This window comes from Stenella coeruleoalba, assembly GCF_951394435.1.
Source record: "Stenella coeruleoalba genome assembly, chromosome: 16".
Taxonomy (NCBI): domain Eukaryota; kingdom Metazoa; phylum Chordata; class Mammalia; order Artiodactyla; family Delphinidae; genus Stenella; species Stenella coeruleoalba.
In genome coordinates this window covers 84,029,205-84,054,625 of record NC_137162.1, presented here as the reverse complement: position 1 = coordinate 84,054,625, position 25,421 = coordinate 84,029,205, and the positions used below count along the sequence as shown (strand labels likewise).

General features: G+C 44.8%; 1 protein-coding gene across 1 annotated transcript in view; it reads right to left on the bottom strand.

Moving 5' to 3' along the window:
* FMN2 (formin 2) overlaps positions 1-25,421 on the bottom strand; it is a 315,421-nt gene that overhangs the window by 254,368 nt on the left and 35,632 nt on the right. The gene's annotated exons all lie outside the window — the stretch shown is intronic.

Genomic DNA, 25,421 nt, shown 5'->3' with positions numbered 1-25,421 from the left:
CTCTCAGTGACTGACACCTCAGGAAAGCACTAACCTAACAATGACTAAGAGAACACCATTTTAGTGAAGCCACGCATGCCCACACATCTCCCACCACTACACACACACTTCAGTTCTCAGAAATAATTAACTGAGCAGCTACTTTATTCCAGATACACTGGAACATGCTGTAAAGTCATCTACACTTCTACAGCTTCAGAAGATGGTCTCCCCATAAAGTATTAGCTAACAGCACAGCACTGCAGGGGGAACAAGGACCTGTCAGAGTGAACAAAGAAAACTGTTAGGTAAATCCATAGTTTTATAAAGTCCATAGTTACACACCTTCTATGACCCAAAAAAAAAATTTTAACCTTCATTTTCTGTATTTCAGAAGTACAATTAAGAGTAACTTAACTTCAAATTGTAAATTCTGTTCTTCCACTCTTCCTAAAGCTTTCAAAAGCCTTCTCAAGTAGCAAAATAAATTTTTGTGTGTTTCCAGACCTTATTTTTCCTTCTTTCTTCTCGTCTTTCCCACGTATTATTGCTCAGACGATTAACAACTGTGTCTGTTCATCCTCAGTGACACTTACCAACATGCAGATGCTCAAATTCCATCTTCGTGGTCAGAACATTTTGCTTTATCTTTTTGGGAGACAGATCCCGACACAGCTTTTCTATTTTGCATGAGGCCTTTCCACCACAAAAGTGGATTTCTCTTACCATCCCAGGGTCAAACAGCCTGTCAGCTCTGGCCTGCTCTAATTCAGATGTTGGAAGTGTTTTAAAACAAAACAAAACAAAAAAACCCTCCTTTGAGGCAACTTCATGGCCTGTTTCAGAGACAAGCCTGCCGGGCACCACCTCCCACCCCATCACCATGGAGGAGGCCAGGTTCCTGACGCAGCGTGGTCTCCCCAGAATGCCTCTGAAAACACAGCATGCACAACACAGATGAATTAAATAGAAACTCCTCTGCAGACACTTAAGTCTTTTGAGCAAGTAATCCACAAATCTGGTGTCCTAAAATGAAATTTCATAAGCACTGACTGGGTTGGAATTTAAACAAATGCTTTTGATCTGCTTCAAACCAAGCTGAACGCTTCCCTCTGCATGGGCCTTCTTCTCAGTGACAAACATTCATAACAATGCCAAGTTCTAGCCACTAAAGGAAGGCATCTAATTAGCTTTGATGTGCCAGCATCCAGTTAAATGATGTAACTAAAGAGTCCTTTGGTAAACTAACAGTGAATTGTGCAAAAGTTTTGAGAGTATGAATTATTAAAAATTACTCAAAAATTACATCTTCCATCCAGTCTCCCAAACTAGAAATCTTGGCTTTTGACAACCCTGCACATCCTGAATCCAGTCAGTCGACAAAAACAATCATCTCTAACTCAGACAGGACTCTGGAATTAGACTCTCATTCACCCCAATCGCTTTCGCTCTCGAACCTAGTTTGAACGATTTCAATACTTTCTTCCTTGGTCACCAGTCTCCTGCATCCACCTCTCAACACACGGTGAGACCTCACAAAAGCAAAGACAAGCACGCCCATCTCTCGCCAGGAGAAACGTTGTAGACCTCCAGTGATTCTGAGATGGAATTCCGGGTCCTGGTCTGGCCTGTGACTATGCCCTCATGGATGGCCATCTGCCCACCCATCTCCTCTTGTCCATCTCAAGTTCCCCTTTGTTCCTGCTGCCCAGGACAGCTCCCCATTTCCTGGATGTGCCAGGATCCATCAGAGCCTCTGGGGCAGAATGACTTCTTTTCTCAAAGACAGCTCAGCTTTCCCCCTGGCAAACTCCTACTTAACCTTCCAGTGCCACTTTGAATGCCCCCTCTCTATGGAGGGCTTCTCCCCCTTTCCTTCCCCAGGCAGTTCAGTGCATCAGCGTCTGTGTTCCCACAGCATGTTTCGCATCTGTACCAGAATTACCTCTGTGTGAGTGTTGTCTGTGTGCTGCCCTCTCCCCAGCGAGAGCATGAGCTCCCCTAAGACATGAACCACGTACTATTCCTAGGCAGGTATGGATGCTAACATTGACTGAATCCTCTACTGAATGTTAGCTTCATCATGATGTAACACAAAGTACATGAAAGTAAAGCCAGGCAACTCCTGGGTTTAAATCGTAAGTCCTAGCACCGTCTTCTTCTAGAAATTTAGCTGTGGAGCCTTGTGCTTCCTCACCTGTAAACTAGTAACACAACCAGCTCATGGAGAGGGAGGGGGGAGGGAGGAGGAACTAAGGAACATTAAATGAGAAGATACATACATGAACACTGCCTGGACACGTCCAGGCATGAATATATGTATCAAAGATAACAAAGATAAAACAGCCCTGGCACCCACTCTGTGATGGCATGTGGTCAACAACCTCCCAATATAACCAACTAGTAACAAAGACCCACGGAGGACACAGGAGCTGGCCGATGCCACAGGGTAAGTGACAGCAAAGTCAAGACTCAAGCTCAGTTGGGGATCTAACCATAAGCTCCGAACATTACTTCACTTACCTAAGTACCTGATAATTTATCTGATCCTCATCAAAATTCCTTTTACCTTCCTTTTATGGATGAAAAAACTGAGCCTCAAATAAATAACTTGCTACAAATCATACAGTTTCAGGGTAAACAAGCTAGGATTCAATTCCAGTGTGTCTAAATTCAAAACACTTCAGCCAATATCTCATGGGCTATTATCAATATAAAAGGTGCAGACATACTATAAAACAGAAGACCAGCATGAACCTCTGGAACAGCACCTGTGTGGCGGTGATTCAAAATGAAGCCAGATTCCCCCTGGTTAAGGTGACCAGGAAACCTTCCTGGAAGGTTTTTAAAAGTATTAAAAAATATAAGTTTGACATTAAAAAAATGAAAGTTATTATTGGAAACCAAAAAGTATGTCTGGAGAGCATTCAGGAAAAGGGGGAAATCTGCAAATCAGGGACAGAAAATCACAGGGTCCTCGGGGGACCAGGGGAGGGTCAGAGTGGGGAGGACAAATGCGGGGGAGCATGGATCCTGAAAGGGTGTACACCACATGAGCAAGAAATAAGGCAGACCTGGTCCTGGTGAGAATAAGCCACAACAAGAAGGGTTATGGGATGTATGGGGACTGATCCAGGCAAGAGGCCCAGAGCAGAGATATGGTGGGGGCCCTGGGCAGAGAGGCAGACTTCCCAGGAGCTGAGGGGCACAGATGGGGACCACAGGGCCTCAGTGCACAGGAGGGCAAGGTTTTACACATGGAAGAAAGCCACAGTCATGCCCTTGAGAAAGGAGGACCACTTGATGACGTTTTGCAAAGGAGTCTGATTTCACGTAAGTTGAATCTGAGATGCCAGTGGAACACCGAGATCAAGTTTTTCATCAGGCAGACAGACCCACAATCAGAGCTGCAGGTGTGACTGGAGCTGTGTGTCTGCATGCAGGCCAGTCCGTGGGCACATGCATGTGTGAAGACAAAGAACGGGGGGAGGGAGGGGAGAGAAACTCAAGGACTTGACTTTCTACATTTTAGCAGCAGGGAGAAAAAAGGAGAAGAAATTGTGCTATGAAGCAAGTGGAGTTTGCAAGAAGCATTGTCTAAAACCGCCTCAAATCCTACTAGAAGTTAAGGAATGTGAATTCTCAAAACTAAGGGAACAGACATCTTTTCATAAACATCTGAAATATGTCGATGGGCCTGGAAATTGGATAGTTAAGGACAAAATGGTGGTAGAAAAGTAGAAGCAAGTTTTCCCGAAGTCTTGCAAGAAGAATTAGTCCATATAAGATGAAATTGAGGAAGGTCACATAAAACTGCAAACCTTCTAATAAAATGAGAAAGAGTTCCTGCTCAGAACCAGTGGCTGGACAGTTGCTGAGAAGAAGGAAAAACATTTGATCATGGCTACATCTGTGATCATCCTCATTCAGAGACCAGCCACTCTCCAGAGCGCAAACACAACTACACAAAACAGAGGCCTTGACAAGCCATTTCCAAAGACCAACCACTTATAGTAATGTCACAATCAGGACTTAGAATCAACAAATTTATCAGGAGGACCCATGTATCCACAAGCTATCCAGCGAAGATAGTTTATTAGCTTCATCTTACTACATATCACTTATTTTCTGAAGTTATTAACAAAGGAAGCCTCCTGTTAGAACTTGTGCATTTGTCTTAAACCATACTTAAGAGATGCTAACATGTTTGTGTCCATAGATTGTACTGATTCTGAAAGAATTTCAATGGCCTCTGCATGACAGACACAGTCGTCAAGAGGAGGCGTGCCAGAGTTCTACATACTTAGATGGCGACCATTTCCTGCTAATTGCAATGCCCAGTCTCCCCCTCTCTAAAATAGACATTAATAATAATACCTCCAGGGTATTATAAGGTGTGTAAGAACAAATGACATGTGTAAAATTCTTAGCAAAGTAACGGCTCCACAAATGTTACTGTTATTTAAAGGGTCATGGAACTGGACTTCATTTTACCAGTGAGGTAACACAACTAGTTACAGAGCTTAGAAACAAAATCAATTTTCATCCCTTAGCTCAGTGCTCTTTAGTTGGATTTTAATTTCCAAGTATTATTAAATGTCAGTGTGATCTTAATTAAAGTCATGACCCAACAAGATCCTGAGTAGGAGGTGCCTTAATTGTGTTTGCTTGGTCTTACCTTGTGGAAACTTTGCTCATGCTCAAAGACACCGTTTCTTGCTCATAGCTAAGGAGAACATGGGTTGGCTTGGTGTCTCGTTTAATCAACAGTAGTTTACTGCTAGGTACAGAAGAGGTTAACCAGTTCCCATGAGTACTCTGTGTTCACTATATCTGATTTGTAGCCCATCATATCTGTAAGCATCCATGATCTTTATATCTTGATATAAGCTCCTTCACAAAGTTTTGTACAAATCTTTACAAGTGAAAGAATATTTCAATACAAGTTAATCCTTTAGCTAAAGAAGATAATGGCTTAGCAAATTCAACTTAATGAAAATTGTTTTCTCTAAAAGGGAAAGTGTGTTGTTTTAACCAGAAACTCAACTGGAGGGAGTTATCCCAAGCTTTAACTGAAAAAGTGCTGGGTCGGAAGAGTACAAGAAATCCTGTAACTTCATCAACATCAGCATTCAAAATACTGGATTATTTTCTCTAATATGACTGTAACCAGAACTATATCTATATTTGTTTTCATCTGTGCTTTGAGAAAGAAAACTACAATGACTCTTTTCCTGAGCAGTGTAGAAAGCAGCTTACATTTCTCTCCTATTTAAAAAATTTGCTAAATGAAAGAATATTTTACATTTTAAAAATCAAAAGTACTACAATTAACTTTCCAGTGAATATATTCTGTGGTGCTGAAATTTTAAAACATCTTCCAGCAGCTCTGTAACCTTGGAAATTATATAGCTGACCCTTGAACAACAATGGTTTGAGCTGCACAGGTCCACTTATACTGGGATTTTCTCAATAATAAATACTGCAGCCCAACCAGCTGGTTGAACGGCAGACACGAAGAGCTCACTATAAATTACACGCAGCTTGTCTACTGCTCGGAGGGTAGCCCTCACCCCACTTTGTTCAAGGGTCAACTGTAATCCTGTTCTGGGAATTCCCTTTCCATAATTTGAAATCACCAGAACAGGGCAGAGCTAAGCATGTGCTACTTGGATTCCCTGGGTATGAAATGAGAAGAAACTTGCAAAATGTTTCAGTCTATTTTAGACTGAAATTTAGCACCTCAGTTGCTATATTTGCTGAGCATAGAGACTTGCCTAGAAGAATTGGCCACCTAATTTCTCTTATACACAAAAAGGGGAGTAAAAGTCAACACTGCAATAGAATAAATGCAGTAGAAATGCTTGGCAATTAACAGAACAAAGACATGGAAGAATCTAACATTTATAGTACCTTGCTCGTTTTATGCATAAGCATTTATGTGAAACAATTAAATAGCTTACAAATCAAATCAGAAATAACTTGGTATATGTGATAATGGTAGAGATAAAATATCTGTAAAAATTAATCTGTAAAAACTAACTTTATCTGTATATGCAGTCCATAACAACTTCTTAATCTAGAATACATACCCTGTAGACAAGATTATTGAAAAGTTTAAAAATTTTTCTCTCTAGGATTGTTGGATACTTTGATAAACTCACAAATAATTATTCTCAGTCTTAATATTCTCTAACTTCAATGTTCCACAACCCCTTATACTTCAAAAGTAAAATTCAAAGAACATGCTTATAAATATATAAAGGAAGAAAAATCCCTGGGATTAGGCTTGTGGCCACTGTAAATATTGAGTAAGATTAAATTTAATCAACTTTTTTGTTAAAGATAGGGATTTATTCAGAGTTACACTTCCACGTCTGAATATTTGCATTTTACATCTCAACATTTTTCAAATAAAAACAATGAAAGAATTAAACAGAGAAAGTTCCCATAAGAAATTAGAGGTGGCATTAGCTCCACTGAAGAGTCTATCAACCACCTGGAGACCAGCTCCATCTCTCTCAGCTGAGCAGCTTCTCAATTGCACACAGAAAGTGGACCAAAGCCTTAAAGAGCCATCTGGGGAAGATGTTTGGTCAATAAGCTTAGTGCTCACCAAGCGGACCTCATCAGCTGTGCCCAAACTCTTGAGAATTCAAAGGTAGGACCTCCTTGGAGTTAAAGAAAAAAGGCAAAAAGCAGCTTCCACAACAAAGCAGCAACTAATTTTCACAGAACACATTTTCTGGAGCAAGGCTTTCCCAAACCTATGATCAAAACCCCTATTTGCAGAGTCCAACCTCAGGCCTAGCCAATCGGACTTTCCAAGAGTGGAGGCCAAACTAGAATTTTAGGAGCTGCAGACCCAGCCAGGATCCTTCTGAGGGAGGGCCCTGCAGGCATGAGTGAGGGCTCTGAGGCTGCCTCAGGTCAGAGTGAGCATCTCCAGCAGGTGACGGGATCGCTCGACTGTGGGGAAGGAGATGAGGGGCAGGAGGGGACACGGAGGCCAAGTAGAAGGCACAGAGGTGATGTGCACCAGAGTGACGACAACAGAATAGCAACAAGGCCAGAGTTTCTAGACAGGTGACCCCTGAACAACACGGGTTTGATTGGCGTGGGTCCACTTACACGCAGATTTTGTTCAAGAGGAAACACTTCAGAACCACAGGCTCTGCAGAGAGAACCACGGCTGCAGTTGGAGGGTCGCCCGTAACTTATGGGGGGATGCTCCACTGCGGGGGTTTGGAGGCCCTGACCCCCGTGCTGTTCAAGGGGCAGCAGCATCTCTGAATCAACAGCTTTGGCAACAGATCAGCTACAGGAGGTGAAGAAAAGGCAGGAGATATGGGGTCAGCTTTCCTGGCTGTGGATTCCACCTCTGCCGCTTACAGAACTGTGCGACTTAGCAAGTAACACTCTCTGAGTCTCAGTTTTCACACCAGTAAATGGAAGTAGGGTTAAATACATAAATGTTTAAATTAAAATTAATCAATTTAAGTGATCTATGTTTAACACTAACCACAGGGCTTGGCCCTTAGACTAAATGTTGGCTGCTATTCATCGGTTTTGTTGTTAATGATGCTGTAAAAACACCATTTGCTGAGACCTACTTTGGGCCAGGCACTGTGAAAATAAAGACTTTTTTTGAAAGGGAAAGATAGCTCCCCTTATGACAAATGTGTGCTCCCCAAGACCACTTTCAGTTTCCCCCATAATGCCTGCAGACCTATTTATTTTTTTTGCAAAACAGAGAAATGCTGAAGTATGGAAACAATTTAGTTCCATTTAGATTCTTTTACCAGAATCCTCAAAGCCACAGATCATCTACGGTATGTGTCTCATGGCATCAAGAACAAGATATAAGTCCCAGTTTTCTGACTCTCCTCATTCCTCACACCTGGACTGAGGGAACCAAACAGACCCACTTGGGTTCACTTAACCTATATTTGCCATGGACCTAAGCACTCCCTCTCGCATTTTCCCCCTCACACTAAGGAAAGCATTGCCCACATTTTGGTTTTCATTGCCTATGTCCACAGTGAGTCTGAATTTCCTGCTTTGTGAAGATACCATATACTCAGTATATATTGTACTTCTCTCAAGTACTTTGAAAGTCAGCATATGTAGACCACTGTCTTTCGGTTTTGTAACTGACACCCGGGAACAGGAGTGATGGATGCTCCAACGGGGGCCCCCCCAAAGACCCTCATCCTCTTGCTGCACGAATCTCAGAGCCTTTGTTGCAGAGTATTAGTCAGGATCAGCATTCTAAGGTGCATAATGCAGGATTTCTCCTCAGATCTTGCCCTGACTTCCGCTGCCATCTATTTTGAATCTGAAAATCACCTCGTACTGCAGTAAACATTGGTTGCATTTGTAATAGAAAACTGGAAAGGCCTTCTCCACTGTAATAGAAAACTGGAAAGGCCGTCTCCACGTGACCCTCCTCAGGACGCACCTGTCCTCCTTCTCTACCTCCACGTGTCTAGACGTCCTCTTCCCCGTCCACGTTCAGTAAATATATAGAAAACATACAACCAATATTTACTACAAAAGGAGGCCACTTTCAGATTCAGATTCCACTAATGCCAATCCCTAACCTCAGTTATATTTTGACTTTGCATCAGATGCTTTGTTTTCAGGGATACCCCATTCTCATGCCCCTGACGGGATCAGTTAAGACCTTCAATATGGCCCACCTGGTACCTCGAGAAAACTGGCCTTAGAAAACCACAGGGACGACACCCAGGCGCCTTACTCCTAACCTGCAGGCTCACATGTTGTCTCTGTAGACTCACAGGCATCAGGGCATGCCAACACGTTTCTGAGCTGCACCCATGGCCCATCCTTTCAGTCTCTGAACAAAACTGACCTCCTTCCAGGAGGATGCTTCAATTGAACTGGAGACATCAGTGTTGTCGTATGGAACGTCGTGGGAAAATTCTCGTTTTTAAAGTTCTCCTTTCAGGGCAGTATTTAAAGTACATCTTCGGGAACTCATTTTCCATACAGATTTTTCAGGCTACTAATACTAGCTCCATTCTTCCTAGGCCGTCTTCCATCTTTGAATCCCCAGTATTTACTTACATGGAACCCCAACATCTTTTTCAAACTTCTAAAAATGTCCAAGATTCCTGACAGCATATTCACCTGACCCAGAAGTCACACAATTGCTTTGTTAAAGAAATACTCATTGGACATATATACACTACCAAACATAAAATAGATAGCTAGTGGGAAGCAGCCTCATAGCACGGGGAGACCAGCTCGGTGCTTTGTGACCACCTAGAGGGGTGGGATAGGGAGGGTGGGAGGGATGGAGGGAGACGCAAGAGGGAAGAGATATGGGTACATATGTATATGTATAAATGATCCACTTTGTTATAAAGCAGAAACTAACACACCACTGTAAAGCAATTATACTCCAATAAAGATGTTAAAAAAAAGAAGAAATACTCATTACCCAACCACAGTTAATGAATGCGCTGGGACAATTAACCACCAAGAACATGGGGAAAGTCAGAACCTGTTTCTAGTGGAAGAATTTTTTCCTTCTCTCACAGAGGCAGGGTGGTGTGGGGAAAAATGACTGACCTGAGTGTCAAGAGACTGAGATTTCTGGCTCTGCCCAAAGTATTTCAGTCACAGGTAAGTCACTCTCCCTTTCTGAGCTTGAGTGACCTCATCTATCAGCTCTTTCCACTACCAATTCCCATCCTCACTCACCTTCAGAGGCATCACCCGGCACAGAGCCAGCCTGAGATCCGTGCCCTGCTTGGCCTTTGCCACACCCAGTGCTGGGGCAGAGCCGACATTAACCCACCACCCTGAACCTCCACCGGCCTCCATGGGCACTCCCATCCCTCCCGCGGGCCCTCAGTCCCACTTCTGGGGCATCCAAATGAACCGTTTCCACACCATTTTCAAACATCTGGCCTCACACACCCCTACTCACCCAGTGCAGATGTGGACGCCTCCTAATGCAGAGTGAATGTGGAAGCCGCCAGCACTCCCTCACCTTCCCATGAGCCACCTAGAAAGCCCACCTGCACTGCATCCCCCTTCCCACGGCTGTTTTCACACACAGGTGTTCCTGTCCGTGTCCCAGGCCAACCGCCACCTAAGCTACGCATGCCCTCCCTCTGCTTTCCAGGACTATCAGTTCTCCTTCTCTATCGGATCCCTCCCATCAGCATCTGCACAGGTTCTAAACACTCCCAAACTTTTTTTTAAAAAGGTACTTCCCCTTCCCCACTCCTAACCCACCTGACACAAAGCCGCTGGCTCTCATCACACACCTGCGCTGACCCCTCCCATCTCCCCAGCTCATCCAGACCCTCCGTCCAGCCTCAGCCTGCAGAGACCAGGCCAGCGGCCCCTGAACACCACCCAGACTGCTCTCTACATCTTCAAGCTTATTGACGATAACTTTGGCAAATTCAATGACTACATTTCAGTCTTGCCCTTCCTTGACCTCTTAGCAACATTTTATATCACTTAATACTCAATCTGTTTTTTTAATCTTTTTTTCTGCCCCACCTCTGACTGCTCTTTACCTGCCGCGTGCAGTTTTCCCCCGGCCCGTTGCATAAATGTTCATCTGTACATAAGGCCCTGCTTGATTCTCACCCTGCAGGCACTTTTCAATGCATAACAGCTTTGGGAATCATCTACGAAATGAAGATTCCTCCATCTCTCTCCCCCTAGGCTCTGCCTCCTGACCCCTAGACACACATAATCACTTACTTTTGCGTACCTTTCAGGAGATTATCCGTAAATTCAGTAAGATCTAAACTGAACTAACTGTTCTCCCGACCTGCTCCTCCTGTACTTCACACAGTAAAGAGCACCACCCTCTCCCCTGTCGCCCAAGCCGGAAATCTGGGCACATACCCTCCTATTCCTGCCCTCTCCCTCACCTTTATACCATCAGCCAAATCCCTGAGGCTCGTCATCTGGACCTTCCAAGGCAGAGTTTCTCAGAGTGTGGTCCCGGACCACCTGCAGCAGCATCACCTGGGAACCCAGCTCAGACCTCCTGACTCAGAATCTCTGGGGTGGGCCCAGCAATTGTGCTCACAAGTCCTCCAGGTGATTCAATGCTTGCTCTCATTGGGAGAACCACTAATCTACCAGTATCATCAGAACTGCCCCTTCTTCATCCCCAGCACCATGTCCATAGCTAAGGGCAACACCTCTGTTCCCCTGGATTCCCACTTCATCTTCCTCAGAATCTTCCAGCCTCCAAGTCAGACCCACAGAACACCCCTCGGTCCAGACTCCACAAGCACCCAGAAAGGTGTCTCTAAAACACTCCTCTGCTGAGTTTAGGTCTGTGCTTTGTGATTTCAGCATCCATGTTTTGTGCCTGCCCTCCCTCTCACGGGAAGGGCCATGCCTGGCTCTGCTAACAGCTGCTAACTGCTAACAGGGTGGATGGTGGTGGGCAGTGGGGGTGAGGCCTGGGGACCCTCCTGACCCTTTGGAAGCAGTTCCCTGGCTAAGGGCAAGTTGTGGCTCAGGAAGCTGGCTCCTGTGTGTGCCTGGGTGTAGTTAACACGTGGCCCAGAAGCCTTCCATGGAACTGTCAGTCCAGGCAAAGCCAAGAGCAACTAAGCGTGTCTCTGACTTTCAGCAACCTGACAGCAGGTTGCTCAGAATTTGAATTTAGTGAAATAGGGTGTGAGTTCTCCGCACTCTGTGTGGTCTGGCCTTGCAGGAAGGGAGCAGTCAGTCTAATTAAAGATGGAGCAGGTCCTCGTGACAGGTGCCAGAGGTTACGATATGGGTTTCTTGGGTCGATGTAGAGTGTGAATAAATGCTTGCAGCTCTTAGCCCTTTGTTGATCAATGAAGCACTATTTTATTACTGTTTTTCGTCATATGTCAAGGAGGAACCGTAACTCCCCGCAGCTGTATATATAACCCTTTTCTCCTAAAGAGGAGTTGTTCAGTGCTCCGGTATTTTTCATTCTTTTGTCAAAGCAAGAAGTAAATACTTTAGAACAGTGAAATATATAAAGTGAATAGAGTTTAGTGTTCCGCATGGTAAAAAAATAAATAAATAAACAAACAAAACACTCCTTTGCGTAAAACCCTCCAGTGGCTCCCCACCGCTCCCGGGATTGAGTTCCAATTCCTAAACCCGTCTTCCAGAAGCCTCCATCAAAGGGCTCTGGGTACCACCGAGAATCTTCCCCCATGCCCACCCCTCACACTGGACACTGTGGTCCAGCCAAAATGACCCCTCGGAACTCAAGTCTTCTGTCCCCATGAAACACTGTGCCATTGCATCTGCCCACCTGGCAGGCCTTGGGACAGTGAGCGACACAGCACAGGGAGAGGAGCTGCATTTTTCATGAAAAAAAGTCACTATTATGCGACTGGCTGGTGACCACACATGGTTAGAGACAGAGGGAAAAGTCACACTGACACAATACATTTACATTTTACATTTTACCTAAGTATAGACCAGGGGCCAGCAAACTGCAGCTGCTCCCCATATTTGAAAATGAAATCTTGTTAGGAAATAACAGTCACGCTTATTCACTGCACGTTTTCCATGGCGGCTCTCACAGGATGACAGCAGAGCTGGGTACTGTGACAGACGCTGTGAAACAGTTACTAAAGCCTAAGATATCTTCCCTCTGGCCAACTTTAACAAACTGTGCCAACCCCTCATCTAGACAATAAAGTAATACAAAGGAAATAAATCATCTTTAAGATTTCCAAAGGCTAGTAAAACTCTGGAGGAAAAGCCCTCTAAGCTCCTGGTTGGCTGGTGTCTTCTGGGTCCAAGGGCCCTTCAAGTTCTGCACTCCTCCTGGCTCTTGGGATGGGAGAAGGAGTCCACCAAAATGCGAGTCACACCCACACAACTCATTACTATTCAGTGCACATCCAGGAGAAAGACAAGAAAATCACGAAAGAAAAGTTGGGCTGAGTCACCCATTTTAATAAAAGTCCATCTAATAAACTCAAAATGAATTCTGCATCACCCAGTTTGCCAAAGGAGTGATAAAAAGTGCCACTTGAGAAAGCAAAACAGGCATCCAGAATAGCATGCCCCTTAAATGAGCAGAAACAAACCACAGAGAAAAAAGTACGTCATTAACTTAAAAAGTGTAACTGCCACAAATGAGGGGTTTTTTAATATTATTTTTAAGACACTTTTAAGTATTTTTAAAATGTTATTAATTTTTCGTCTTCAGTTGTTTTTTTGCGGTACATGGGCCTCTCACTGCTGTGGCCTCTCCCATCGCGGAGCACAGGCTCCAGACACGCAGGCTCAGCGGCTCACGGGCCCAGCCGCTCCGCGCACACGTGGGATCCTCCCAGACCGGGGCACGAACCCGCGTCCCCTGCATCGGCAGGCGGACTCTCAACCACTGCGCCACCAGAGAAGTCCTGCGTTACATCTTAATTGCTGCACGCGAGCTTTCTCTAGTTGCAGTGAGCACGGGCTACTCTTCGGTGCGGTGCGTGGGCTTTTCATCGCCGTGGCTTCTCTTATTGCAGAGCACGGGCTTCTAGAGCACACAGGCTTCAGTAGTTGTGGTGCACGGTTCAATAGTTATGGCTTGCAGGCTCTAGAGCGTAGACAGCGTACAGGCTTAGTTGCCCTGCGGCATGTGGGATCTTCCCGGACCAGGGCTCGAACCTGTGTCCCCTGCATTGGCAGGCGGATTCTTAACCACTGCGCCACCAGGGAAGTCCCACAAATGAGTTTTTGAAACTTGATTTTTCTGAATGTCAATGACCTTCATGGGTGGGGATTATCCTGAAATCCATAAAAGTCCTGGCAGCATTTCCTCTAAGCTCAGAACATTGTGGTGAGGTAATAACAACCATACCATGCCTACTTTTGCAACAATACTCTGGAATTGAGCATAATGGGGGGAGGAGGTGGTAGGGGAATCAGCTCTTTTGCCTTCTAAAATAAAACACACAGAAAGCAGCACATGTCAGAAATTTATTAAACCACATACCAGGTCAAAAAAATAAAATAATCTCAAAATATATTTACTTCAATTCATATACATAAAATCTTGGATACTGATTACTACATACAATCATAAAATGATTGAGTCCAGAGAAAAAAATCCTTCTCCTTCACACTGAACCATATGACTACAATCCTAGGGGATGTAATCTGACCCACAATACAATCAAGCCTGTGCTAAAGAAAGGTTACTAATACAACTATTTAAAAACCATGCAAGTGTTCAGCCAGCAAAGAAACTAACGTGGAACTTCTTGACACAATCCACTTATATTATTTAGGAAATCATCTTTTTCTAACTAAAAATAAAATTGGATGAAGAAATCCCCCTTGAAGAAAACTAAGAATAGTAAGCAGATTTCTTCCTGTTTATATTTATTGACTGTTCCCTTCAATAATTTTATCCTACAAGAATTATCCAGCCAAGAAAATTAAGTGTATTCCACGTGGTAGAGTCTCTGAGAGAAAAGAACAATGTTGGGTATAAACCAACCTCTAGCCCTTGGGTCCCGCTGTCTCAGGAATTCTGAGTAAAGCAGACATCCTTGCAGACAGCGGTACTTTCATTCATTCAGGCCACATTGTCTACAAAGTATGCTGGATACACACACAACAGAGCAAGCGAAAGTGACCACGAGAGGATTTCAGCCTGAATTGGAACTGGAGGAGGGGATGGAGACTCTCACGCATGCACCCCCAGGAAACTAACTGAGGAACCAAGAGACTGATTTCCCCTAAGTGCCTGGTTTACAGAAGACAGAAACCTGTCTCCTGACCAGTGAACACCAGCCAAGAGTCCCTCCCCATCTTCAAGCCAATTAACTCACTGCCTGGACTCTGGCTGGATGCCCCATCTTTTCACTCCTTGCCCATAAACAGAGCTGCCCTGAACCCTCAACCGACTTCCTGAATTGCAAGTCCTCTGCTATTTCCCCAATAAACTCAATTTCTGGTCATTTGAGCTTGCCTCAGCTTACATCCTTTATTTAGGTTGACACTACAAGTAAGTAAGTGATGTGCCAATATTTGCATGTGACACTTTCCCAGGGAAGCATGTGGTCACTATGAAGTGGCCATGAACACACCACTAAGTGGGCATGATGGCCTCACCTTCACAAACTGGCAGGTATCTGACCCACAGCTTTTCCTACTCTCTCCAGAAAGATGTGGGGAGGGAGGGTTGTGGGAAGAAGGTGGGAATTACACCAGTAAAATCAAGAGTAGCAAGTAGATTAAGAAAGAAGAATGACAAAAATCCTGGAAGCAGAGATCCAATAGAGAGTCGGTTCCCAAGCCAAGCAATTCCTGAGCAAATCCATCCATCCTCCACCTTCTTTCTGTCCAAGTTCACGTGATTATGAAATATAGGTAACTCCTGATCATTCAAAACAATCCACTTAATAGATCTTGCAGGGCTTCCCTGGTAGTGCAGTGGTTGAGTAGTCCGCCTGCCGATGCAGGGGACGCGAGTTCGAGCCCCGATCCGGGAGGATCCCACATGCTGCGGAGCGGTTGGGCCCGTGAGCCATGGCCGCTGAGCCTGCGCGTCCGGAGCCTGTGCTCCGCAGCAGGAGAGGCCACAGCAGTGAGAGGCCCGCGTACCGCAAAAAAAAAAAAAAAAAAAAATAGATCTTGCAGGTCTTCCCTTCCTCAGTCACCGTGGCTTTCCCTCCAGCCTCGTGAAATCAAAGCATATTTACTGAACAGCTCTGCTGAGTTCTGTGATACAAACTTGAAATAAAATAAAAATAGTAAACACTAGTATTTACTGGGCACTTATTACATGCCAGGTGCTATGGTAAATGCTTTATCAGTTAATCTCATTTAATATTCAAGATTGTCCCCAGAGGTAGGTACTATTATTATACACGAAAATTTTTAGCCTATGACCTTGGGTACCTGTTCCAACCTCTTCAGTAAGTGAAGGAGATGGACCAGAATCCACAGTCTGGGACTAGAGTCTGCTCTGACCACTCTGGGGACATCAGATCCCTGCGTTCACTGTACATCTGTGTTTCTACAGTAAGCACAGGGATGCAGCATTGCACCATCACGAAGACACCTCCACGGAAGATTTAATGTGCATTGGGGCATGCAGAGTGTGTAGCCTATTATGACACATGTAAGGTCCTCTGAGACAGAAAATACAGACTTTGGTGGTGAAGGAAGGTGTCTGAGGAGTGACATCTAACTCTGAAGAGCATTCTCTGACAGAGAGTGAACTAAACTAGGAAGTAACAGTTCAGGAGCAGAAGCAGGAGCTCTCATCCAGCTCCATGGACAGTCGGGGAAACTGAGAAGCACTTCAGGAGGTGAAGGACAGGGTTTGGAGAAACAGAAAGGGAGGTGGGTCACGAGCTGGAGAAGCAGGCAGGTCATGGAGGTCCAAGGAATCTGGGCTTCATTCGGACAGAAAAACAACTAAAAAGGCTTTACGTAGGAATATGATACGGTCAAATGTCATCACATGGTTTCTCAACTGCTGGCATTGTACTGGACACTCTCTGTTGGGGGAGGGGTCCTGTAAAGTGCTGGGCAGCATCCCTGGCCTCCACCATTAGATGCCAGCTGCACCCCTCCCCCACTGTGGCGACCAAATATCCTCAGACATTGCCAATCCCACGCTGGAAGGACCGTGGCCCTGAACTGAGAACCACAGGCTGGAGCGAAGAGCTGGGACTGAAGACCCAAGACGGTAACTGACAAGGTGGATGTGAAAGCCAAGCAAGTGACAGCTGAGCTGAAAGGTGACTTTCCTGATTCCTCTAATACAACGTGGCCGCACAACCCAGGCCTCCAGAATCATCTAGAGAATGTTCCAGGCCCACCCTGTGCAAACTCCTCTCCACCTCTGAAGCCCCATTCACCTGGCAGTGTCATCATCGACCCCCTCAGCGGGGACCCTGGCCTGCCTCCTTGGCCCCTCCCAACTCTCAAGGCCCCGCCTACCTCTTGATGCCCCGCCTTCATCCCACAGATCCACCTACCTCTCAAGGTCCCACCTTCCTCTCATGGCCCCGCCTTCCTCTCCCTGTCCCACAACCCCACACCTGCTTCTCAAAACGTCCTCCACCATCCTGGGAGGCATCAAGCCTCAGCCAACACCTGAGCCCCTCAGGTCTAATCACTCCACAGACTGGACTTCAGAATCAGGAGACCAGCTCCGCCCCTCAGGTCTTAAAGGATCTCCTTCAGTCAAGCCTCCCGCGAATCCATTCCCTCTAGTCTCTCTACACCTGCTCTTCACTGTCCGTAAGAATTTTACCCCAATGTACTTCTCTCCACTGTATCTTGACTTACGAGGTTTATTCACTTACCTTTTTAGCACATAACTCATGGCCTATGCTAGTAACCCCAGTTCCTCTGTCCTCCAGAATTGTCACCACAATGTCCCAAGGAGTCGTGAATTCTAGATGTCCAAACGAAAATGACCGTCTTGCCTGAAACTTGTTCTCGCTTTCACATTCTGAGAATCACCCTCCACCCACAGGTGTGAATCAGAAACCAAGGAAAGCATCCAATCAAACGTCAAGTCCTGACAATGGTAAAACCTGAATATTCCCCACATCTGTCTCTTTCCTTCCCCACTGCCCCTGTTTCAGTTTAGTCACTTTTACCCACCACCCAGACCCTAATTTTAAATTTCTTCAATCCATTCTCCACCATTCTGCCACCAAAATAATTTTTCTTCTATAAATGCCAATCTGTTTATGGTTTAACTACGCAAAATTATTTAAAAGCATCACCAGGATGACATAAATGTCCTTGTTTACACGTCTGGCCTCCTTTCCACCCTCAGTCTCCCAGTTTACAATCCAGAACCACTTGTACTCCATGGTCACTTGCATCTCCATGGCGAGCACAAACACTCCTTTTGTAGCCGGTCCCCGCAGTCAACTCCTCGTGGACCCTCAGGCCCTTCCCCAAGTACTACCTCCCGAACTACAAGGGGACTCAGTCAACCCTCCCTTTTTGCTCCCCCTACTGTGCATGTCTCCACTGGGACCCCAAATACAATAACACTGCACACATCCAACACTCACTGTACACCCCATACTGTGCAAAAAGTTTTACTTGTGTTCATGCTTTCTTCTTACGCAGAAACTACTATATCACTCCTCATTTTACAGAAGTGACAAACTTTGAGAAATTAAGCCATTTCCCTTAGTTTGCACAGTAAAGTAGAAAATCCAGGGCTCAAATCCAGGACAGCCTGACTAGAGCCCATTTCAACCACTAAACTCCAATAATTTGTTTTCACGTCTTATTTAAGTCAATGTAAGTCAGTTGAGAATAGAGGCTTTCTTTTAATGTGTGTGGCCCTTGTAACTAGGGGTGGGCGGGGCAAGAGAAAGGGGAGGAGGTGAAAGAAATGTAAATCATAACTGCATATCAAGACCCTGATCTAAATTAAAAGAGATCTATGTATAAAATAAATAAGATACATGGTATATCTTTATATATAAATAACATATATATAAATTTATAAAATAAATAAAATATATAAAAATTTATATATAAGATACATGGTATATCTTTATAATAAATAAGATACATGGTATATCTTTATATTTATATATTTAGATATACATGGTATATCTAAAATAAATAAGATACATGGTACCACACAGGGAATATTGCCTATATTTTATAGTAACTATAAATGGAATATAACCTTAAAAAATTGTGAATCTGGGCTTCCCGGGTGGCGCAGTCGTTGAGAGTCCGCCTGCTGATGCAGGGGACACGGGTTCGTGCCCCGGTCCGGGAGGATCCCACATGCCGCGGAGCAGCTGGGCTCGTGAGCCATGGCCGCTGAGCCTGCGCGTCCGGAGCCTGTGCTCCGCAACGGGAGAGGCCACAGCAGTGAGGCCCGTATATGGCAAAAAAAGAAAAAAAAAAATTGTGAATCACTATGTTGTTACACCTGAAATTTATATAATTCTATACATCAACTATACCTCAATAAACAAATAAATTAGAAGAGGAAATCCGCAGTTATCGTAGATCATTCGGGGCTGCTTTAACAAAACCACACTTTGGGTGCCTTAGAACAACAGACCTTTCTTTTACATAGTTCTGGAGACTAGAAGTCCAAGATCAAGGTGCCAGCATATTCGGGCCACGGCATCTTCCTGCGTCACATCTGGTGCCTTCTCCCTGAGTCCTCACACGGTGCAAGGGGTGACGGGGTCTCATTCATAAGATGCTAACCCATCATTGGGGCTCCACCTAATGACCTCAGCTCCTCCCAAAGGCCCCACCCTAACACCATCACATTAAGTATCCCTGGATGTGAATGTGGGACACATACACATTCAGACCACATACTGCTTAAGACTACTGCGTCTTAAGGAGAATTCAAAGTGTCATAGCGGCCTCCCCAGCTCGAACCCCAAGCGTGATGGGCCCTTCCCTCCTCCTTCCCTGGCGCTGGCCGGGTGGTTGGCGCAGGGGCCACTCCACCGCACTTCTGCATGCTCGGGCAGGGCCTAGCCTATCAGCCTGGCCCCGCGCCTGCGCCCACCCACTGTGCAAGCAGGCAGGAGGGAGTTCCGCTCCGGGGACACTAGCTCCCGGGCCACCTCAGCGGTCACGAACTGACTGGTGAAGCCAGTGCCGGGCTGAGACCTAGGTGCCAGCGCCTCAGACAGCGATCTCAGTAACGGGCAACAACCCCCTCCACGTGGCCACTGCGGTCTCCCCGCTTGTGTGCCTAGTTCCATCAAGAGCTGGAGGACGACGCTGCTGGGACAGCCAGTACTTCTTCAATCCCGGGCGCTGGCTGGCATCGCACCTTCCTACTCCAGGTAACAGCGGGCCCGCTCAGCCATTGGCTGCCCCACAGTGGGCCCCTCCCCATTCTGTATAAAAGGAGCCCCAATCGGAAGGAGGGAAGATGGCTTTCTGAGGCGCTGATCTGCCAATTTCTCGTTGGGCTAGCTTTGAGATTAAAGTCGTTATTCCTTGATCCAGCAGCTCATCTCCCGAAGTACTGATCTGTCATTCGCAGTGCAGAAGGAGCTTGGGCTCGGTAACAAAAGAATGACATTAAACAGTAAGAATGAAGTAAAAACTCCAAGATACTGAGAATAGAGAAGAAAAAAGCAAAGAAAGTTACATGTGTCTTCTCCCAATAGGAAAGAAAAGAAAGGGAAGGAAAGAAAAGCAAAAGGAAAAGAAAAGAAAAAGAAAGAACAGAGAAGAAAAAAGACAACAAAAAATTTTGTTGCGCTGGATGGAGGCTCCCTGTATAAGAAAGGGATAAAACAAATGAAAACTAAACTAAATATGGGATACTTCTGAGCAAGTGACTGTTTACTGAAATAACAGAATCCATTTGAACTTGACGCCAGGAACATCCTGGTTTGAGTGTCCTAGGTACTGTGATATTGGGATGTTGAGAAGGAAATGAAATCAGAGCACAGAACTGCCTCATCTGGGCAATATTTACAGTATGCATATCTTCTTCAACTTTTAGAATAAACTTACAGATAAGACAGTAACCATAAAAATATGCCCTAAGGATGAAAGTGCACCTGCTGGAAGCTGGCACAGTCCCAGCGTGGACCAGCTGGAGGGGTCAGCAGAGGAGCTAACAACAGGCGGGGTGGCCGGAGACAGAACCCGGTGTTGGCGGAACGACGACACATCAGAAAGCTTACTGTTTCATGTTCAAAGCCAATGACCACAGGGAACTAGGACAGCAACGGGAACCACGCCGGGAGGAATAGGGACACCCAGAAAGTGACAGTAATGTGGATAACTGCATCAGCAAGCCTAAAACACCAGAAATCAACACCAGCTAAACAAGGGTGGGGGCACCACACAGGGAGGGACTGAAAGTAGGCAGCAGGCGAGGGGCAGGGCCACTGCTGGTCTCCCAGCCCTTCTGCTCTCGTCACCATGGGAAGGTGGTGCTTTAGACATTTCTAAGTCCTTCAAATTAAAAAAAGAAAAAAAAACTGTGTGAGTAAAACTGAGAAAGCATTACAGATTCAATCTACTCTTGTTACCCTGCTTATAATGGATTATGCAGTGATCGATCACCTAGGTAACGGAACAGATATAAAACATGGCTACTAAATGAATTCAGAAAATAAAATCTTCCATTTTACTACTGACTTCTATGCTGACATTAGAGAGAAGTCTGCAGGGAAAATAAATATTTCAGCTAAAATAATTTTAAAAGCTGGGCTAAAAATTAAGTATAATTTTAATACCACATTTCAAATGAAGCAACTTCTGAGAGTTAATACTGTATGTAATGTTTCAAAAGTAAAAATACAGCTTTATATACACACATGCTCTCTCAGAGTTAAAAGACATTGTCATAGCTTTTATTGCTCCTCAGGAAAATATTCGTGTGGGTTTGACTAAACAGCATCTAAGTATTCTTCTTGCTCTGAAAAAAAAAAGAATTTAAATACAAATGATCATTTCTGTTTGTCACTGAAGTCTCCATTTTGGCTACAGATGACAGTGAGGAGATTGCATTTCATTCGGTTTCTGGAAGTGGCTGCTCTTGGTGTTGATTTATGACATTTTTCAACAGGTTCAAGATCACATTTCTCTTATTCCTTTCTGGCCTGGATTTTCACGTCTCCCTTCTCTGTAATTCTAGCCTCAAGAATATACTCCTCCAAACCTATGTCCGTATACACACACCAAAGGCTTCCACCCATGCGGAAAACATGGGGATCACTACATATTTACCAAAATCAGCAGATCTGCCAAACCCAAAACAGCCCATCCAAAAATATTCTACTAGAAAGACGTTTAAGATCTGTTTTAAAGGATTAGGTAGATAAAACCATATAATCCTGCCAAAATCCTTGGGCCATGTATACTTGCTTTATTTTTTGTCACGTAAAGAGATTATGTGATACCTGACATAGTTATGACTGGAGAAATCCTAGAAGAGCTTGCTAATGGATAATCAACAATTACGTAAGATAATTGTGGTTTGCTGAAAACAGCTGCTGATGAATATGACCCAGAAAAAGGGTCTCAATTTGAATAAAGGCATTCTAAGAAGAAGGAGTCTTAAGGGACCATATCCTGAATGTACTCTGGCAAAATGACCTCCGTCCACACCTAAGGGGCAATGAGCCAGGGTCCGTGGTGGGCAGCAGGCTGAGATGCCTTGTCCACAGGTAGCAGGGCAGTGGCCCAAAACTTCAAGTATGTGGTGTGTCACAATAGTGAATGCTTTGCTATTTCTAAGGATTTAGAAACCATGCTAAATATTTCAAGAGAGAGTTTCCTTCACACCTGACAGATGAGTAAAACAGGTTCCAAAAGAAGAAAGTCTTTCCTCAGACCACAAAGAACACAATCCACAACTCAACAACACATGTTACCAAGCTGCAGGCAGGAGGATTATTCCTATATTTTCCCTTGCTATCTTCAGAATTGCTCTAGATTAGAATTTTATTTGAGATATAAAACACAAAGAAACAAACAAAGCAAAAAGCAAAGGTGAGGATAATGGCAATGCTACTGGGCTATTAAAGGAGCTCAATCTTTCTTTCTGATTTGAGAAAATGTGACTATGAAAAGGGCTGTCAGCCCTTTTCAGTGGCTGAAGAAAGGTTAAGTGTCACGGCCTTAAGTCAATGACGTTCCACTCAGCAGAAAGCAAAACCTATTGTTCATCAGGTGATATGCTAGGTTATTAGTTTTCTAAATAAACAGAATTTTATTCAAGAAAAGTACATAATGAACACCGGTTCTGTCCTTACAATACTTTCCTCCTAAAACTGGCCTATCTTCTCGGCCTCGGTAAACGGCGCAAACACCCACCAGACACTTAAGACCAGCACCTTTGACCAGCACCAGCATCTTTGATTCCCTTTTCCATCGCCCCCCTCGTCTAAGCCCCGGAGGTCCCATTACCTCCACCAGCAGGGCAGGACCCCTCCCACACCCACCGCCCCCTCTGTCTCCTCCACCGGCTCTCGCTCGGCTCCTGCGGCAGCCCCCCTGCTGTTCCAGCTCCTGCTTCAGCCCCTGGAACAGCACCCAAGGCCAGGTCCCATAAGCCACGCGCAGCACGAAACAAACACGCTCTTCCCCTGCACAACCCTCTAAAAGCTCCCACTTAAAAAAACGCATTATCCTTCCATGGCTTTCAAGACCCTGAACGTCCTGGCTCTGTAGTCCTTTCCGTCCTCAGGCCGTGTCTGCGCTACCCCGGGGCACTTGCACTTGCCTCTGGGCTCCTGGGGGGACCTTCCCTCTGACCTCCCCTCAGGGCTCCTGACATTACATGCGGGGCTTCCTTCTACACTCTCCCCACCCCCCCTTCACTGACCATATTCCACAGGTTCACTTCCTTCACAGCACTTATCAGAATCTGATGTAAGTCCATTACCTCCACTACATGTTTGTGTTTTCTCCGTCTGGCTCCACTGTGAACAGGATGTAAATACGGAGCACCGGAATCTTAGTTCTCTTGCTCACTAATACATCTCTGGAGCCTAGAACACTGCCTGGCATAGAGAGTGCAGTCAGTAAACATTTGTGAATGAATGAATGAACATTATCACTCAAAACTATTTGCTTTTCAGTATTCTTGAAGTTTTAACCAAGTTAAAATGTGAGAGAAAATGTGAAATTCTTTCACATTTTCTATAGCATCTCTAAAGCAAAAAGTTAGGCCCTAAAAATGTATAAAATAACATGGAACTGAATCAAGAGGGTTGACTGAAGTAGGCCAATCCATAAACTGCATGAAAAAGATCTCCAGATCAAACTCTGGGGCTCTAATTCCGTGTGGACGGAGATAAAGGGGGATGCTCTCAGGGAAGGGAGCAAAATTAGGGGTGGGAAGAGGACCTGTCATGAGCTTATTCCTGTTGTGTCTCAAAGGGCAACTGTCCTCAAGAGAACTGTTGGTGAAAAATCCTCCTAGCAGCAACTTTCTGGCAACCAGCAGAGAGGCTAATTATCAGAAACTGCTCTCCCTACACAAAGTGCATTCCTCCCCCTTCCCTCACTAATGCCTCAGTTTGCATAACTCCCTGCACTGTTAGCTCTTCTGAGCTTTGCAGAAAATCCTCAATTATGCATACAAAAAATGCACATTTCTGCTGTTGAACTGCCATTTAAGTATCTGGAAGAATGCTTCCTACTTGTTTTGTGTTAGGTTTGGCATGGAAGTAGAAAGGTAGCACAGAGCCAATGAATAAAGTGAGAAAATGCAACCGCACAAACTTGCAAAAGAAATTCCCCACTCTGAGAGAATTATTTCATACCATATTAAGGGACTGCATTCATTTTGCTTGTCACTCTCTATGCCATAGCCGGCTGCCCCCCAAAATGACAAGGCCGGGAGGGGTTACTAGTCTCTCTAACACAAGAATGGAGGAAGTAGGAGGTAAGAAACAGCTAGTTCAGTAATTTTTTTAAAAAGGAGGAAAAGGGTTATTCTATTCTTTTCAGTTTACTCCAATTCCACATTTATTGACTGATAAGACTTTATTTCTGAGTTTTAAGGGAAGAAAATGCAGTCAACTTGGGAATAGTTTTAATCCAAAAGCAAGTGTGAGGCACAGCTAGTGTTTGCCTCTGTCTGTCCCATAATGCTTCTAATTCCTAGTTGCAAACTGATGTGTCTCCTAGAACACAGCTCAATAAAGCTCTTAGCTCACAACTGTCCCCAGGTTCTGTACCTGTAATAACACACCTTTCAAAAAGGAAAAGGGAGGGAAAATTTAATTACCCAATTTTTCTCATAGAAGAAAAAGATCTACCGAGCAGTGGTTAGCTGCAATGTCATGAATGGATAGATGGACAGACAGATAGATGATTGATAGATGGATGGATAGATGATAGATAGATAGACAGATAGACAGATAGATAGATAGATAGATAGATCAGTGGATCTTAAGAAGGAAGCTTCACAAGTCACAGTACATCCCAGGGAATCTTCTTCCACATGAGAAGTATCAGGAAGATCTCATAATATTTTATGTGGTTTATTTTCCTAATACTGAAGGGAGACCACAGTTGTGATGGGTAAAGAACAGGAAGAAGAAAAACAGGCGCATATGGACGTTTTGTTATTTACTATCACTTCTTGATCTCAGCCAGGGCTCATTTCCATCATCTTCAAACCCCTCTTTCAGTCGCGCACACACAGAGAAGGAGTGCGGTCAGAAGCAGGGCACAGATGTAACCAACCTACAAGGATGAGCCCTGTACCCTGCCTCATACACTCCGAGCTCCACACAGGGAGCCAAGCAGACTCCACTTTCCTCATGAAAAAGTCTGCTCATTACAACCCCCAGGGTCGCACACGTACCACATACATGAGAAAGATGAGCAATACTCTGGTTTGGAAGCAACAACCCAGCTGTGCTCTTATTTGTTATGAGTTATCAAACAGCTTGAGAATGGCTGTTCTGAAGTATTAACCCTCTTGGTGAGTGGGA